The following is a 19,279-nucleotide window of genomic DNA, read 5'->3' as shown; positions in this document are numbered from 1 at the left end:
TCTGGATAAAAGCTTTTAAAAAATCCAGAATCATTGAAAATCAGCCTGGGATTTCAAAATGGCATTTATCTTCAAGTAGAAAGGACAAAAGTGTTATCTTTTTATAAAATGTTTTAAAAATCCCAATAATTGATTACTTGCCTTGTTGATAATAATAATAGTTATTCGTTGATGTCATCAGTACTAATATTCAAGATACTTCTCCGTTTTCATGAAGTTTGTGACTTTGTTTAGCTATAGCCATTATACATTATTCCTGTTTCTAATTATTCCCGCATAGGAATAATTTCACAAAACTTCACATAAAGCAAATTTAAAATGTTTGATACCTGTCATTTATGGCAGTGACTGAAATTATTGAGGTGGAGTCTTGCTGGATTTGTTGTCCACCTGTATGTTTTTTAAAGAACATACGCAGTTCCTTCAGAATGGTACTCTTATGCACACCAGTTTACAAACCGAAACCCATAATCAATTTCCTAGACTCTTTATACATGTCTGGGAGTTTGTCATGTCATTGTAAGCTAATATTATCATTTGGGGAATCTTCAGATCTGTAATGTGCCAACTCCTTCTTTCCAGTTTGGTATCTGGATTACAAAAAAGTTGCTAATGGCATTGTTTAGGTTTTTGTTTAATACTATGAGGCAAACAGCTCATGTGTCAGGGTAACCAATGATGTAGCATGAGTCAGGCAACAGACAATAATAAGAGAAGCAGAAAAATGTATCAGAATGTAAGAAGAGTAGCCGTACAGTAGCTCTGGTCAAGACAAAACAATCCTATGTTCTTTTCAGAGCTACTTTTATATTGCTTGCTGAGAACATTATTCCTTTCCATATGGAGATTTATGGTACAAATATCACAAGATAAATCAGATATATCATTAGATTTATATATATAGTATATGTACTAGGGGGCTGTGCCCCCTGCTCGCTTCGCTCAGCCAACCCCCGGGTTTGGTTAACCGGATATACAATTTAAAGAGATTGTTATTTTCATGGGAACTGTTACATTTGCATTATTTTCACTTTTACTTTTAAACTTCAGTTAAAACAATATTTGGAATTAACTTTTCGTCAATATTGCATTGAATTTTGATTCCGTGTTTGGATTTACATTGTGCAAACGCAACGTATAACTGTCCGTGAGTGAATATCATTTCTTTCTCTCTAATAAATAAACCGATTTTTTCAAATGTTTGTCCCTGTTTGTTAACTGTCATAGCATAAGCTATTCTTACGGGAAACTGTAAATGTTTTAATACGAGTGACATATCAAGATCTCCTTTCGTGTTTAATGTTATTCGCGGAATATGTACTACATTACCTTTCTTGTCGCCTTTTAAAATTTTTTGTCAGAATTGTTTGACCAATTTTGAATACAACTAATCTTGTCCTATTGCATAGACCATCACTCAGACATATTACACAATAACATTACAATACATCCTTCTTTCAACAGTAATTCATGCAGTGGAAGATCGGACGATGTTAACAGTTGTAGTTATTTGGGATATTGTAAGTTGATGTTTTCATCTTCCGCACGATAACCACCAAATGCTTCAGCGTAGTCTATTGATACACATTTAATCAATTTGCCGTGTAACCGATCGGCAATTTTTGTGTCAATACGTTTGACTTCATCGTTTCCCGCTGCCATATTTAGATGAATGGGTGATTCTAAACTGGATCTTCGTAAGTTTGTGTGTGTGTGTTCATAAGTAAGCTCTTTAATGGATTGGTGTCTGTCCAGGTTAAGTGCCGGAATGCACCTGATGACAGTGGTCTTGTTTGAAAATAGTTGTAAGTAGGGAGTGATTCGAAAGAATCTCATGGCAAAAGTCTCCATCTCGCGTGACTTGCTTCCAAAGATTGTAAGTATGGCGTGACTTGAAAGAATCTCATGGTAAAAGTCTCCATCTTGCGGGACTTCCTTCCAAAAAGTCTCTTCCAAAAGTCACATCTTGTTCCAATATTTTTTTGTTATCATAGAGAGATATGATTTTTTTTTCAGTAAATAACAAACAAGGGCTCAAAAAGAATAAAAAAAATGCCATCAAGGCAATTCGAAGGCAAGCAGGTTCAGGTGCATATATCCAAGAAACAAGCAAGAAAATCCAAAAACCAGTAAATAAATAATCAAAAGAAAAATATTCACTTTAACTTGAATACAAACTAAATAAAATACTACTAGATCCTTCTTTCTGACAAACTTATAAATTCAGAGAGAAGACCCACCACAAATAATAAGGAATGGAAGTTACTTCAAAAAGAAACAGCAAATAAATAATAAACAATATCAGCAAAAATAACACAGAAACATGAAAATAATTATTTATAATTAATAATAAATACAGAAAATACATACAAGCCAGAGTAAATAGCTAGCAGTAATATAACACAGAGAAGCAAATGAAAGACAAAGAAAAAATGAATATTGACAGATTAAAGGAGGAAGAAATAGTAAAAGAAGTATAATTTTAAAAGCCAAGAGTTGCATATGTCAACCCTTTGTTAAAAGTCAAACAATACGGAAATGTGCCCTTATCACAAAAGTACAAGTTCTGGTTACTTTAAAATGTCTTGCTTACAGTACTAAGAGATACACTGTAAATGAGTATTTGTGTAGTAAGCCCCTAATTTCCTGCATATTAGGATTAAATCCCTCACTGATGAGTATAAAAACTATATTTATTGAAAAGTATACCCGCTCTTAAATGTGTAAATCATCTGTGACAGAACACTCGAGGTGGCCGGGCTCTACACAAATGCAGCAATTTTGGTGATCTGCAGTGCCAAGTGTCTGACAGAAACTGACGTTCATGTAACTGAGGTTCATGTATGGCTTTTTAAGACACACCAATCATCATTGACAGAAGAGAGGCACCATATGGAATCTATACACAGAAGAAAAGTCATTGAGAGGTGTATTGGTTTATTAAAGGAATGCTTCAAAGCTTTGCCTCAGTCAGGTGGTAGTCTGCTTTACTCTCCAGAGATATATAATGATAATCATTGCAGCTTGTGTACTATATGACATTGCTCAGCTCAGTAGTAGGCCACTTCAAGACTGCACTTAAAGGAACCTGAGGATGAAGAATCCCACAGTAATGAAGAGGACAAAATGCAACAGGATGTGCAAGCAGAACAGCACTCTTGTACATAATAAAATAAGATTCATTAAAAAAAAATAATAATCAATAAACACACTCTTCATGAATTGTGTGAGAGTATAGGCTGTGAGGATGTAGGCCAACACCTAATTTAAATTGCATTAAGTTTCTCTTAAAGACACTACTACAGTCCACCTATTTCATTCTGTCTAATGCCAACTAATCATTCTGCCTCTACTAACCATATTCTGTTTTTTTAACCGCCGTCCCTTTTACATTGCTAAGGTATTTTTGGACTTTTCCACTTTTGTCGTTAGTACAGAAGTTACACTTTCCCTGGATTGTTTGTGCCATGTTTGTGACATATTCCTTCTCCCACACTAAGATTTATTGAAAAAAAAAATAAACAAAATTTTGCAAGAGGCAATAATTTTATCAATGCTTTCTTTTAATATTGTCACTTTTTACTTTTTTGGTGCCATGTTTTATTGTCAATAATCCTTATTTTTATATTGGAAAATCTCTCATTATATTTTTCTTAATCAGCTGTTATGCATGCACTGCTAGGGAAAATTTTCAGGACTGCTTCAAAGTAAACAACACTACCCCAGGATGTAAGGTGGCGGTATCTGTAATGGTTTCTCCCTTATCATCTACAGCTCCAGGCAGAAGATACCTAGTCTTCCCTACTACTTCTGGGAGCAAATGTATATAACCCAGAAGATGGCTAGAGGAAGGTCATCATCTGGACCCATCTGTGAGGTGAAACAGTGCCCGGCAGTTTTTAAGCACATGCAGAGCAATAAAACATTGTTGGCAAACAAAGCCATTCCTTTGTTTTGTGTAAACACGTTTCTTTTCGTTTCGTTTTTCTGTATCAAATAAACAGGTTTCACCAGGCTGGTGCCTCAACCTTTTGTGTGGTATGTCTATTTGGCCCCTATTGCTATTTCTTACTTTTATCCACGCTTTTTGTAACCACAGATCTTAAAAGGAAGGTGCTTTCATCCATGGTTTGATTTTAGTTGTAGTTCTGTCCTCCCACCAATATTCTTACAAGGCTTCAAGCAACAGGAAAATGAGCTTTGTGAGTAAATATAGATAAGACTGTGAGGGAATCCTTTACCATTTTTTACTGAGGGACTAGACCAGCCTGCCCAAGTTTCTGATAAAGACTTCAAACAGTTTGCTAGTTCATCAGAACAACTTAAGTATCATTTGTATGTTCTTTAAATTTTTTACACTCTTTTTGCATATAGATAAAGAAAAAAGGATCAATCTCCACACAAAAAGTGACCGAACCAAGGGCCCCTAACTACTTCACTGCCTTTATGCCTGTAATAAATATTCTCTCTCATATGAATACAGTATGTGCAAACACACACTTCTGGTATGTACAATATAGTGTCCTAACCTCTAATGTGCTATCCCACATTAAGGATTAGAAATTATAATTTAGAACTTGGTTAGCATCACACATTCCACTTCATATTACATAATTATTTAATTATTTTAAAACACTCCCAATGTTGGGAATTATTTATAGCAGTCAAATCTGTGTAGTAAAATTAAACTTTGCAAGATACAAATTTCAATGGTACACAGATCCATCAAGAAAAGTACAAAGCCTTCATTTTACAGGATGATAAACTACTAATTGAGTCATATTTGAAATTCTAGTTTTATTTGTTAAATGCAACACATTTCATTTTCTGTCATTTTCTAACCCGCTTACTTGTGAATAAGGTTGTGAGGGATGCCAGCTTTCATAGGGTCAGTAAAATTTCTGATCTCTTTATCCATTAATGAAGGGAAAGTAACATGGACATCAGGAACAAAGCCAGAATCACTGTTAAAAAAAGATTAAAGTCCATCACAGTGCAAGAAAGCACCCACATTAACTCATCCAACTGAGCACCACGGGACACTTTTTCGGTGTTCTGAAACAGTGGTACACGTTTTAATATGGATACTGCTAACAAAATAGTACCAGATATCCTCATGTGTCTGTGTTTGGAGCTTCTGTTTGTCAAGTTAATATTATTAAGATCAAAACTCAAGCGCTATATTTCTGAAACTTCCTGCTGAATTATAGGCTTAAAGATAGGCAAAATTAACATAGTGGGGAAGTTACCATTTACTGTAGATTAACTTGAATGTGTGTCTGATTCAAATGAAGCCTGATATAGGGGGTGTGTTATAGATCGCCCAGTGCAGATAATAGTTTAATTGTGCATATTCTTTTATAATATTAAAAAAGTAATTTTAGAGGGTGGATATAAATGTTTTCCAAATATTAAATGAGATAACCTTACAAATAGCAGAGCACAGGAACATGATTTTATAGGTACTGTTTTTAACACATTATTCTAAAGAGGTGAAGCTTGTGTAGATTTAATATTTTACAATAATCAGGATATAATTCAGGGGAAGAGGTGATTGAACCATAATATAATGCATTTGACATTGTTTTGGCAGTGTGCATATTCAAAAACTGAAATTGTTAAGTTTAACTTTAATTGGGTAGATTTTGAGCAAAGGCAACAAAATTTAAAAAAAAGTTACACTGTACAGGGATGCATTTTTAAGTGTGGAATCAGACAACGAGCAGTGGAGCAGGTTCAAAGGAATTTTAGGTACGAGGCAGGATAGGTTCATCCTGAAATTAAGAAGTTGTAAGAATTTAAACTCTCTTTCGATTAATAAATAGCTGAAGAAGAAGCTATTAAGAATGAAAAAATTATAAGGCATACAAGACAGCTAACTGCAGCATTAAATGAAGTTCTTATAACAGTATGAGAATAGAATAGATTAAAATGTCTATTATTGTCATTGTACAATGGTTAAAAATAATATTAGGAAAGGCAAGAGGCAATTACAGAGAACTATTGCACAAAAGCTGAAAGATGACCCAAAGACATTCTTTCTATATTTTAGTATTAAAAGAATAGTCAGAAAGAAAGTAAAGTGCATGAAGAACAGTAGGGGCAAAGTAAAATGTACAAAAAATGAAATAGTGAAGAGTCTAACTTTGCATTTATGTGCTGCTTGGATTATAAAGGCTGAAATTTAATAAATTACAAAACCAGAAAACATTTATCCTAGAGTGCTTAAGGAGGTCAGTGAGTACAGAAATAAACACTACCTTGAATTAGCAAGTTATGAAAATGGATGGATTGATGGACGGACATATAAACTCTTGACACATTTTTTAAAAATCGCTGCACACTAGGAAATGTTCTAAAGATAACAACTGTTATTCCATTATATAAAAAGGTAATCGACCTGATTCAAGTAACTAAATGCCATTATGCTTAACACACATCATAGGTAAAGTAGTTTAAGCAATTATTAAGGAATATTTTAAGTATCACATGGGAAGAACAAGTGTATTAGTAGTCTGCTGAGATTTAGAATAGGGACATTGTGTTTCACTAATGTGCTGTAATTTTATGAGGAAGCAACAAGAGCATATAATCAAAAAGATGCATATGATATTATTTATCTTGATTGTCAGATAGCTTTTGACCACATGAACCACATGAAAAGCAAGTGATTAAAGTAGAAAGAATGGAATTTAAGGTTTAGTGTGTAGATGGGTACAAAATTGTCTTAAAACCAAAAGCAAAGGCTTATAGAAAGAGAAACTTTTTCTGAATTAGGTGATGTTAAAAGTGGTGCTCCTCTGGGATCAGTGCTGGGGCTGCTGCTGTTTTTAATAAAGATATATAATCTGAATCCACCTGAATAAAAGTATTAAGTCTCTGTGTGTCCATCCAGTCTATGTCTCTGTCATTCCAAAAGATGGTGCATCACAAACATTTTAATATTAAAATGCATTGCATTTCTCATTCCAATTGATTGTTCATCGCAAACATTATCACTGCTTTTACGTATCCCATACCAGGTGGCATATAACAGAAACGTACTGTATGCATTGCATGGTGCACTTCTAGGCATTAAAGCTGAGGTCTTTGTTGATTAATTAGATTTCAACTTGTGTTACATGGGTGGCACAATAGACAAAGGCAAATAATTTACAATAATTACAGAGAGACCTGGAAAGAATTCAGACTTGAGCAGATTTGTGGAAGATAAAAGTTAATGTAAATAAATGTAAATCTTTACACGTCTGAAGTAAAAATGTTAGACTTGAATACACAATGCAATGTGGGAAAATTAAATATACACCTTATGAGTAGAACCTAGGAGACATAATGGATTCTTCGCTGTTTACATCCTGACAGTGTACAGAAGTGATTTAGAAAGGTAATTTGTTGTTAGGTTATACAACCCTATGTGCGGGGTACAGTTTAATAGAGGTTAAGTCTAACTATATGTTACACTTGTGAGGTCTTGTCTGGTACACTGTGTGAACTTTTGGCCTCCATATTACAAGAAAAACAGTGACACTGGTGAAAATTCAAAGAAGAGCAAAGAGGTTGATTCCAGAGCTGTGAGGTGTGAGCTATGAGGAAATATTGAAGAAGTTGAACATTTTTAGTTTAAGAAAGGGAGATTAATAAGAAGGAAATTATTATGGTAGACCATGATTTTAACTTAAAAAAAATATTCAGCAAGTACACGAAACACTGATGGAAACTTGTTAAGTATAGATTTCCAATATCCGTTCTTAAAATAGAGAGCCATAGATACAGGAAATAAATTACCAAGTTGCATGGTAGAGAGTAATACTTTAGTGACTTTCAAAACTCACCTTAATGTAATTTTGGCAAAATTAGTTAAATAGGATTAGCACACTTCTTGGTCTCAATGGCCTGTTCTCATCATTCCAGTGTCCTAAAAATATGGAATGTTCTATGAACCTTCACGAGCATGTAATGAGAGAAGGAACCTATATCACAGTTCATCCATACTGGCTTATCTTATTCAGGATCATATAGCATCAGTGGTAAATCCAATACTTATAAATAAAATTACTGGATTGCAAACTTGTCTACTCCAAGGAAACAACAGGAACTGAACAGTCAATGCTTATTAACTACATGATTATCCTGTGCCATGCTCTCGTCTCACATTTAGTTTTCAGATTTTTGTTAATATGTTAATATTATATCTTGTTAATATTTACTGTACTTCTCTTTTTCCTGTCTTTACCACATTCCCTTTTTTGCAAGCAAGATCTCCATGTACTTGGCAAAGGAATGAGTGATCTGCAGTGAAAGATCTATTTGTTAATTAAACTACTTTTTTGCCTTTTTACCTGAGGATCCTTCCTATTTTTGTGATGTGTCATATGTCTGACTTTGTTCATTGTATTTCCCAACTGCATTTTACATTATTTTATTCTGGATACATGTGCAGATTCTTGCCTGTATTTTCAACTGACTATCCCTAGAGAACAAATTTTTTTATTCCTCCTGGCCAGTGTAGCACATAGCTCTTGGCATGACAGTAAATCATATACAATAACCGAAAGGAACATGAAATATTCAAGTACAGAAAGCCAAAGATAAGAAGGATTTGGTGACTTTATGTAAAGCTTATGCAAATTTTACTGACATTGTTTTTGTGTACTCAACACTCAACCAAAATGTGTGTGTTTGTGTTTCCGATTCAGATGTTAAATGTCAACATGTTGCTCTGTTGAATTATTTGCACTAGTCATACTTCCTTTTTGTTTATTTATATATTGACTAATCGTCCCCATCTTAATAGTGAAACAGGACAAACTTTAAAAATCAATAAACAAAAAGGTATCGCTAGCTAAGCAGAGGCAAGGTACACTCCAAAACACAGAGGTAGACCAACTCCCCACTCCTGATGTCACGCTTCCTCTTCCCCTCAGCCCACAGCCTCTGTCTTGGATTAGCGCGAATATATCGCTCCTGCAAGTGAACTATGATGCTTAGTGTGATGAGAGAAGTCGCAAAATCAACCAGAACGTTCAAGCAAATTCTAGAAAAAACCCAATCTAAATTTATTCAGTAGCTCCCTTGTTCGCTAGCTAAGCGGATGTAAGATATGCTCCGAGGCTGGCGCGTGAGTGAGGAGGGCCCCTCCCTTCTGCCCTTGGCCCACTGCGTCTCTCTCAGATTTGCGCAAGTAAATTGGTACTGCAAACGAACTATGATACTTGCAATGAGAGAAGTCACAAAATCAACCAGAATGTTCAAGCAAATTCTAGAAAAAAACCCAATCTAAATCCATGAAGTAGTTCTCACAAATAAAGCGGACAGACATTCAGACAGACAGACGTTGAATATTATATATATAGAGATGTATTTATTTGTTTTTTTTTTGTTTTTTTTTTGCATTTGAGAGATCAAGCATGATCAAGAATTCACGTCCTGCAATGAGCGACAAAAAATATAAAAAGCTCTCAGTTACTCAATGTTAGAGGTGAACAATTCTAGTGATATTATCAGGAAAACCAGCACATTTCCCTGGCATCCTATCACTAATTCAATAAATGAATGTGCATACATCTTGCACTAATTTAACTTATAAATGTATTTATTTGATTTTTATTACATTGTTGCTTACATTTGTTAATTGTTGTTGTTGAAAGGTATGGTGTGTTTTGCATTACTTGTGCAACCAGAATTCTCTTTTATTTTGCCCAATCTACAAAAAAACAATATGGTATACATTGTACTTGTTACAAATGGAAAACTAAAGTTGAATTTGAAGTCATTTATGGACTAAGCTTAACTTTTTCTTTATGCAGTCAGAACATTAAATATTTCATATACAATAGCATATCTTTAGATAGAATGTATTTGTCTGTCCTTTCACACACACACTATTTTTTACAAAAGTGCAAATTTTAAATTATCATTTTAAAGAAATTTATCTAAGACACGATTAATTAAGATCAGTACACTTATAGCTTTCATAAATGTATATTCTGAATGTATAATAAGATAATAAGACATGGGAGAAATAAAAACATAAATATTTTTTTAATTTAGAATTATTAGTGGCTGAGAACGCGAAATGCAGGAAAACAGGACTTGAGGTTTGATACATAAATTAACTTTGGATTTAGAATCTCTCTTAAAATGTTCAATATTAAAAATATTTTTTACAAAAAAGCAAAACGCATATTGAATTACCTTGAACGGTGAAGAGAAAGGATGGATTAACAGAGTGAATGTACTGTCAGGGAAGCCAGTGTTATTGGCTTCTTTAGAGGGAGAATAGAATACTTCACTTTTTGCTGTGCTCATAGGTGTTTCACAAAAGAGTTTATATGGTATAATTTTTTGGAACTTTGTGACCTTTGTTTTACAGTATGCAGGAACTTTCTTTTAGCTTGTGAAAGGTATTCATCCTGATTTGGTGCCTGATTCACTGGGGCAGATAAATTCCTTAAGGACCTAGCTGGTGACTTGTGTGTGTTTTGGATTTCATTGTTTAACAGAGCAGGTTCTCTGCAGGGATTTCTAGATGTTGGCTGCTTGCCTTGAAATATCCCTTAAGGCAGTGTACCAGCAAGACATCAGTGTCCAGAATAAAGCTTTCATATTCTGGCTTCATCCCAATTTCATGTTTCACACTTCTTTCTGGAAAGTAGTAGTAGTAGTCATAAAAATACTAGTAGTAGTACTGGTAGTAATAGTAGTAGTAATGTCAGAATAAACAGGATGCCTTCATTTAGAAACATGTGAACTTTTGATTTTTGCTACCCCAAAGTGTCAGCAGCCATTATCATCAGAAGATTCATATACGTAGAAACACCTGTTTGGAAAGTCCTGCTACCTTCTTATTTTAGAATGACACTGTCTATATAGGTGACTGTGTTTTGTCACAAATCCAAGATTAGAAAAATCTTACATTACAGTCATTTCTTCATTTTCTGTTCCTAACAGACTAACAATTTGGCATTGTACACTTGAAAATGTAGGTTTTTTTATTCTGCTCTTAATTTGTAACTTTAGATATTAAACTTCTTTTGCCATTTTAGAATTTATTTTCATGACAGCATGCTAGATTTAAATCTTATAGCATTTGTAAATTAAAGTATAATATTAATTTTCAGTGTGTGAATCGATATTTATATTTTTCTTAACTGCTGAATAAAAACTAATTACAAAATATCCATCCATTTTATTTATTATTATTATTTATTTTCATGTTTAAATAGAACAATGAAATTCCTACTTGCATGTCTCCTCAGAAGGGCGGCACGGTGGCGCAGTGGGTAGCGCTGCTGCCTCGCAGTTGGGAGATCTGGGGACCTGGGTTCGATTCCCGGGTCCTCCCTGCGTGGAGTTTGCATGTTCTCCCCGTGTCTGCGTGGGTTTCCTCCGGGCGCTCCGGTTTCCTCCCACAGTCCAAAGACATGCAGGTTAGGTGGATTGGCGATTCTAAATTGGCCCTAGTGTGTGCTTGGTGTGTGGGTGTGTTTGTGTGTGTCCTGCGGTGGGTTGGCACCCTGCCCAGGATTGTTTCCTGCCTTGTGCCCTGTGTTGGCTGGGATTGGCTCCAGCAGACCCCCGTGACCCTGTGTTCGGATTCAGCGGGTTGGAAAATGGATGGATGGATGTCTCCTCAGAATATTGGCAGTTATACAATACCAACAAAAGGACACACACTCTCACATAAATAAACTTCATAGATAACTGAGGAACTCAGTTCATCACTCCAAGAAATTTAAAGTTGTTCACCTTCTCAACAGCTTCCTCTTAAATTACGATTGCAGTGTGGTTTGCTGTCTGCTTCCTCAAGTATAGGGCCAGCTCCTTGGTTTTGCTTACTGTTATCGAGACCCACCTCGTCTCTGTAAGCTGTCTCATGTTTGTTGGTGATCAGGTCTTTGATGATGGTGTGTCATGATGAGCCTGTAGCTGAGTTTCTGGATTCACATATTCCTGATTAGGGTTGCAAGGATAGAAATCTGATTCTGACCGCATCATGTACTAGGCAGAAATAGCCTCCTATGAGAGGCACACTTGTATTTTTGAAAGGCTAAACAAAGGTGGAGTCTCCGAAGGACTAATTCAGAATATACACTAATGTGCAGTGTTCTGGGTGGCGTGGTAGTGCAGCAGTTTGATTTGCATGTCTCTTCATGCTCTCTCTGTTCAGATTTCTTTGTCTAGGTTTTCTGTTTTCCTCCTAAATCTCAAAGATACGATGTTAGTCTCAATTATGATGCAAAAATCACCCAAAATATCTTGAAAGCAGGTCTGTGCAAGAATGTTCCCTGTGTTTAACTAACATCTCAGCCACAGTCAGTTCCTTGCTTATGCATGATGTAGTCAAGATATTCTCAAGCCCCTTGAAGCCCAGTAATGGCAAAGTGGCATTCATGAAATGAATAGACAAATTGATAAAATTTTTCACAATTGATAAAATGTTTCACAATGTATGTATAAGTACATACAGTAGATGCACATTAAGTATTTAAGCTTGAAACTATTGTAGAAATAGTTAGAAAACTATGTAAAAATTACATTGTATTCATTGATTTTATATTGTTTTCTCTTTAATGATAATCAAAAATGCATGATCTCCTTTTCATATTTTTAATTTTGTCCTTATAGAATACTGTTTAAACATTGTTTAAAGTATCAGTTTCATTAACCTATCAATTGCAAATACAGTAATTGTGGGGAATAATGTGCATATGTTTCAAGCAATGTCTCCAAAAGTGTTTCTAGAATTTTTTGCATTTTGTTTTCTTGAGAGAAATAATAGTTGGCTTTAAAAAATTCTCCTTTTGGTCTGTTGTGGTCATTTTAAATTAAATCAACCAATGGCCTGAAACTAAATGCTTTCTCATAGTTCTCTGGTAGCAAAGGGTATTTTAATGGAGATGCCTTATCATAGTATTTTATACAATGCTTAATAGATTGTTAGCTCACATACATTCAAAGAATTGCAAATGTTGTTAAATGTTAATTAATTTATTAGTAACGTTTTAAAGCTCATTAATAAATCATTAAATAAAGTTTCTTTATAAATCTTTTTTTTTCATTTGCTACAGGTCTTTTTGTATTATGTAATCTTAAGTTGAAACTATTATAGAAGTCTGTAAAGATTTATTAACAAAATTAATGAAAGTTATTATGAAGCATTTCCTTTTTTATTATTTTACAAACTGTACTTGTCTTGAGAAATTTCATTCTAAATATAATCAATTTTTGCAGTATTTTCAAAGTTAAAACACTAAAGGATTTTGTCATCATTCCTTAAAAATGATTTGTGTTGACAAAAGTATGGGCTATGACATTATTTGTAAATCAGTTGGTATTTTCCAGAGTCCATGAGTAAATATAAAGACCACTGTGATCTCCACTAGTGTCTCCCTCTGGGCCAAATATCAATATTTATCACCTGGATGATTAACCACCCTGTATAAGACATTAAAAATATTGAGTGCTACTGGTCAAGTTAAAAAAAAAAGTGTTGCCTCTGCATGTTGGTTTTACCGGATATGGGAAACTAATGTGACTTTAGAAATATGATGAGCTTTTGCATACATAATAAAGGCCCTACTGCAACTTGACATTTCACACTGATGCCAGAAGAAGTCATTTCATTTGCAATACTTGTACAGTACATTAATTTACTTCTTAGACTACTCCCTTATTCTGTATTATTCTTTGTTTAACTTTATTATTCAGCTTATTGCAGCATTAATTACTCAAAAAAGCAAACCAAGATGTATAAAAAATATTTGGGACTCTATAGTGTACATAACTAAAATCACGATGCTTGTCAATATCCTCTGTTTCTGTTTCTGTTACATGTTTACATATTATTCCATAAATTGTTTCCTTATTATCCATCTTTTTTTAACTAATTAATTTTATCACATACTTGTAGGGACTGTTTAAGGATGTGAAAACATATCCATAATTCCTTTAGGAAACCTACTTAATCCAATTCGTTATTGGAGTGACCCAGAGCCTTAATGGGTGTTAGTTTTTTACAGGGCACACTTGCACATTTTAACTCTCACTCATACTAGATAGTTAACTTAAAAGATGTCTTTGGGCTTTGGCAGTAAGTATTTAATGTAAGATTGTGTACTCACCATCTGTGTTTGATTTTATTGTCTGCTTCTAGTATTATTTTAGTGTTCTTAGTCTGTGAGAGATATGCAAGAATTTAATTGTACTTTGTACACATGATCATACATTTAAACTTGAACACCGAGGAAACTCAATGTCAAAGAAGTTAAAATTTCAAATTACACAGTGATGAAGCTAGGATTTGAACCTGGTCCTTTTGGAGTTATGAGACAAAAATATTAAGCATTATGATACCCTAGTATTTATACAGGAGGATGCAAATGCTTACAAATTTCTGCATATTTTTAAAAGTATTTTGAATGCCAGAATTAATGCAAAATCTCTTTTGCTGTACAAATTATTAATGTTTAAAAGACGTATGCTGTGTTGTCTTGAGAATGGGTTTGAGGTTTCCCACTGCATATGTAACCACCATCTCTATTCAATGTACCTAGTCAGATTTCTCACACTGGAGAGTTGACTCTCATTTGTTTCTGGATCACTTGACTAACGTATAGTTGAGCTGTACTTTGCTAAAAATAGAAAGGGTTTACTTTCATTGTGTTTATTTTGTCATTTTTAATGTTAACTTTAAAATTACAGAGCCACATTACTAATTTCCCATGTTGACATTTTCAAAGATGGTACTAAACCAACTCTATCATACCATGTCAAAACATAGCATTCTCAAACCCATTTAATCCAGTTGAGAGTCATGGGGCTGTCAGTCCATAGTAGAGCTCACTCATACACACACACATATACTCACAGGGGAATGATGTGGAACTGCCAAGAACCTAATCAGCATGTCTTTGGGGATGTAGGAAGAAAGCTGAAGAATGGAGAGGAAACCCCATGCAGAAAAAGAGACAATGTGCATTTCCACAAGGATAATGACCAAGCATGGGATTCAACCACAGGGTGTGTGATCCTTGAAGCAGAGGTGTTAACAACTGTACTATATTGCTTTCCCATAACAAGCCAATCACATCAAATATTAACAGCCCTACTATAAATTTTAAAAGGTATTCATTACTTTTATACTTTAGTAAAAAAAAAAAAAAAAGTAAATGCTCCATGATGATAAAGCTAATAGATTATTTATGCAAGGAAATTTTAAATTATAATACGTGGAGTTTATTTAATGAAAATTAATTCTGTAAATGTTATAGTGTAATATAGTTATCTTACAAAATCTGAAATATTTCAGTACAGTTCAGAATATAACATTCTAATATATTGTTTACATACATACCTATGTACATACACAAAAAATACAAAGCAAAGCACATTTTTATGGATGGGTAGAAAGATTCGGTATAAAACAGACAGCTAGATAGATAGATATTAATATTCTTAAACTGTTGTATTTAATATACATAACAGTTTTAAAAATTTTAAGTAAATGATATTTTTCATTAATTTTGCTTTCTAAGGGCTACAGCCCATAGTGTACTGAGTATATCAGGGTATTCAAGTAACAAAGCATCTTGCATGATCAGTTATTGCTTGTCCTATTGCCCTCAAAGTCTTGCAATTGGGCAGCAGACCATGCAACACAGTACTGTGTTGTAAACACGCATCTCCTGTCTCACCGCTCCTCGTAAGCACGTTGAAACAAACAGTTGGCTGGCGTCTCTGCATCTAGAGTTCTCACATTCCCAGGAGGATTAACCATTTCAGCTGTGGATCTGCTTCCTTTCAAGGCTGAGACTACAACCCTTTCCAATTTTGTCTGAATGACCCTTGTGAAACTGAGTAATGTAGCAAAATACTGTATCAGGAAATCTTTTTAAATTGATAAAGATGAACTGTAAAACAAAAGGACCTTTGCTATGATCTAAAAATCTGTAATTTACTTTCTTTAAGCTTTATTCCATGAAAATATAATTCCTTGGAGAATATATGTTTAAATATTCTTTTTTTTTTGCAAAAAGCAAATGAAATATTAAGTGAAATGTCATAGTATGAAGAGCAACATATGGCCTGTGCTTTTTTCCCTGGTATGTTTTCTGAATTGCAGAAGCACTCACATTAAAAAAAAAAAAAAATAACATAACTCCAGGAGTCTGAGAGATTTTATTTGCTTGTCAAGTAGAAAATCTGAAGTGAACAAATAACTAGATGAATCTGAATATACTTTTTTAAATCCACATATAAACTATTAGGTAATTTAGAAAAATAAAATAGCTGAGAATTTGTGAATTTATTGCTTGCACTGTAAAGTTTGGTCAGTTTAAGTACTAACATTCAGCTCTATATATATTTTGTACTGGTTTATTTAGTTTGTGTAATCTTTAACAATTTAATAACATTTCATTACTTTAATATAAGTTTCCTTTTTAGAAACAAAAAATTGGATGTTGTTCCCAAGTGCATTTTACTTGATTTCCAGTCTTTCAAAAGTTACAAAAGAAAATTACTGTAAAAGTTTGAGGATATTTAGCACATGATTTTAAAAATTAGTAATAATTTTATAGTTTTGCCAGGAATGACCAAGTAGCAGGACATACTGTATAATTCTAAAGAAATACTAAAAAGTACAACTGGGATGAAAATGCACTTAGTCACTGCAATTAAAATCAAAATATTATATTTCACTAAAATAACAGTGAAGGGAACTCCAAATTAAAAATCTTGTATTTGTAATCAGAAAGCCAAAATAAAAAATACAGCAAGTGTATGAAGTCACAGGGTATGTAAAACTGGCATATTTTGTTTTATGATTTAGACTGCAGTCACATAAATTCAAATTTTAGATCTAACATGTGCTGAGTTTTTCAAATAAGCTTAAATGAGTGTCAAGATATGTGGCTGTGACTTAATTACTTTGAAGACAACATTTTAAAAACTCATCATGATTAAACTGTGCACAGCAGTTACATTTTAATTGAGGTGAATTTTTTATTTTCCTTTCCTATGTTGTCTACTATCTTTACCCAGCCTTAATTTTTTTTTTCACTTTCCATCCACTTTCACTAGCCTTAAAAGAGCAAAGACTTCCAAAATGTATTTATATCTGTAGAAATCAATATTTGTATGTTTGCATTTGTAGAATGATATTTCACTTGAACATGTACAATGATCTGCCGTGGGTTGGCACCCTGCCTGGGATTGGTTCCTGCCTTGTGCCCTGTGTTGGCTGGGATTGGCTCCAGCATACCCCCATGACCCTGTGTTCGGATTCAGCGGGTTGGAAAATGGATGGATGGATGGATGTACAATGATCTGAATTGATTTATTAGGAGGATTACTATAGAAGAATACTACAAACTGAGCTGGATCTATAGTTATTCGATTTCTGCATTATCTGTACGTGCAAACATCTGCCTATCCTTTTACTGAATGTTTTACTGGAAAGAAACACAATTGGCTAACACTGCTCATCTTCCTCATGTTAACTCCTAAACATATTTATTTTCCAGAAAAATGTGTAAACGCTTTTGAATCAGCTTTTTTTACACTTTTCCAATGACATATTCTTCAGATCAATTTTCTTTCACAAAACATTGCCTCAGAATGTCGCATAGATATTCAAGTCACAAAATAGCATATAACAGAGCAAACATATACAATGTGTTATTGCACTGGCTAGAGAAATGTAAGAAAGGCAAGGTAAAGTCCAGACTGATATGGAACGGTAGAAGATAAGTAATGATATATAAAACTCTAGAAAAATAAATCTAAAAACACTAGTCCAGCAAAGTGAAAATTAAGCATTTTGCTTTGTTCATCAAGTGTTTTAACTTGGTACACTTATCTAACACAAGCAGAAGGAGAAATCATTCTGGAATATTATGGCATTTCCTGTCTTATTACTGATACTGCTTAGTTTACAACATTTTGTAACTTGCTGGATATAGCAAATTGCTATTTTTAGCAACAACTAGTTCTTTTGTGAGAGAATATATACAATTATTTCAATATATAACATTTCATAAACTTAAATCATGATTTTTACATAGTCAACTGAACTAAGTAGATACCTTAGTTTACAAACCACTTTATGGTGACGTTGTTGAGCAGGATGTTGTGCAAAAAACTTACAAACAAAGCAAACATTTTCCTTAATTGATTACTCCAACCACTAACTACATGCAAAGCATAAAATTTCACATTAATTTTAAATAACTTTTATCATTATGTTATTACAAGCATTTTTTAATTAACATCACTCAACCCAAAACATTCTCAAACCCTCTTAGTCCAGTTCAAGTTCATGGGAGACCAGAGCCAACACTAGCAACATCAGGAGGAAGGAAGAAACCATCGATAGATGACGTGTCATCCTATCATAAGGCCAACTCATAAAGGGCCAGTATTAGAATTCCTGTTTCATCTTGCACACATACAGTATCTTTGGAAGGAAGGATACTAGAGTGAAAACTAGAGTAGACAGAAAAAATCTCACACGGGCACAACAAGAACATGTAAACTCTACAAAAAAACAGCAACCAGGCATAGAATACTCTTTAATATATTGTTTTAAAAAGTTATTATGTACTTAAATAAACAGGCAACAAGTCTTACAATAAATTTAGCCAATGTTTTTATGGCTAGTGACTTAAAAATTACAGGGAATACACATTTCTACAAGGTAAGCATATTGTGTAAGTGGTGAGGACTAAACCTATGACCTATTATTGTTATTGTTATTACTATTATTATTATTATTGTTGTTATTATTATTATTTATTCAGCAGATGCCTAAATCCAAAGTGGATTAAAAATCAAGTTATAATACATACAAGAATGATTAAAAGGTGCAAGCATGAAAAGCTAAAGAGTTAAAGTTCAATGTAATAGTGAGCATGCCTTCCAGGCTGCTTTTTTGTTTTACACAATGCCTTTGTACAGTGAAGACTATACAAATGAATATTAAAGAGAGTACAGTTGTTTCAATATTTTGCATTGTGACCACTAGCGATTGAGCTGGCTGAAATAACACAATGAATTAGTTATTTTGATTGAACGCACCAACTAATAATTTTATATGGCACTTGTACAGATTGTGCATCATCCTAAGGGACATTATGGCTCTAGTACAGTTCTTTTCATTTTTCTGTCATGCAAGCACATGTAAGTTACATGACTTAATAAAGGTAACACAGTGATGGGATCTAAACCTGTGACCTTGTGGATTAATGTTCCACACTTACAGTCATGCTTTTCCATAGTA

The 19,279-nt window shown here is 33.8% G+C and overlaps 1 protein-coding gene across 3 annotated transcripts in view; it reads right to left on the bottom strand.

Moving 5' to 3' along the window:
* pax5 (paired box 5) overlaps positions 1-19,279 on the bottom strand; it is a 262,678-nt gene that overhangs the window by 225,883 nt on the left and 17,516 nt on the right. The window lies entirely within an intron of this gene.

The sequence above is a fragment of the Erpetoichthys calabaricus genome, chromosome 7 (assembly GCF_900747795.2).
Source record: "Erpetoichthys calabaricus chromosome 7, fErpCal1.3, whole genome shotgun sequence".
NCBI classification, from domain to species: Eukaryota; Metazoa; Chordata; class Cladistia; order Polypteriformes; family Polypteridae; genus Erpetoichthys; species Erpetoichthys calabaricus.
Note: the sequence above shows the minus strand (reverse complement) of the source record. Positions and strands in the feature narration are given on the sequence as shown.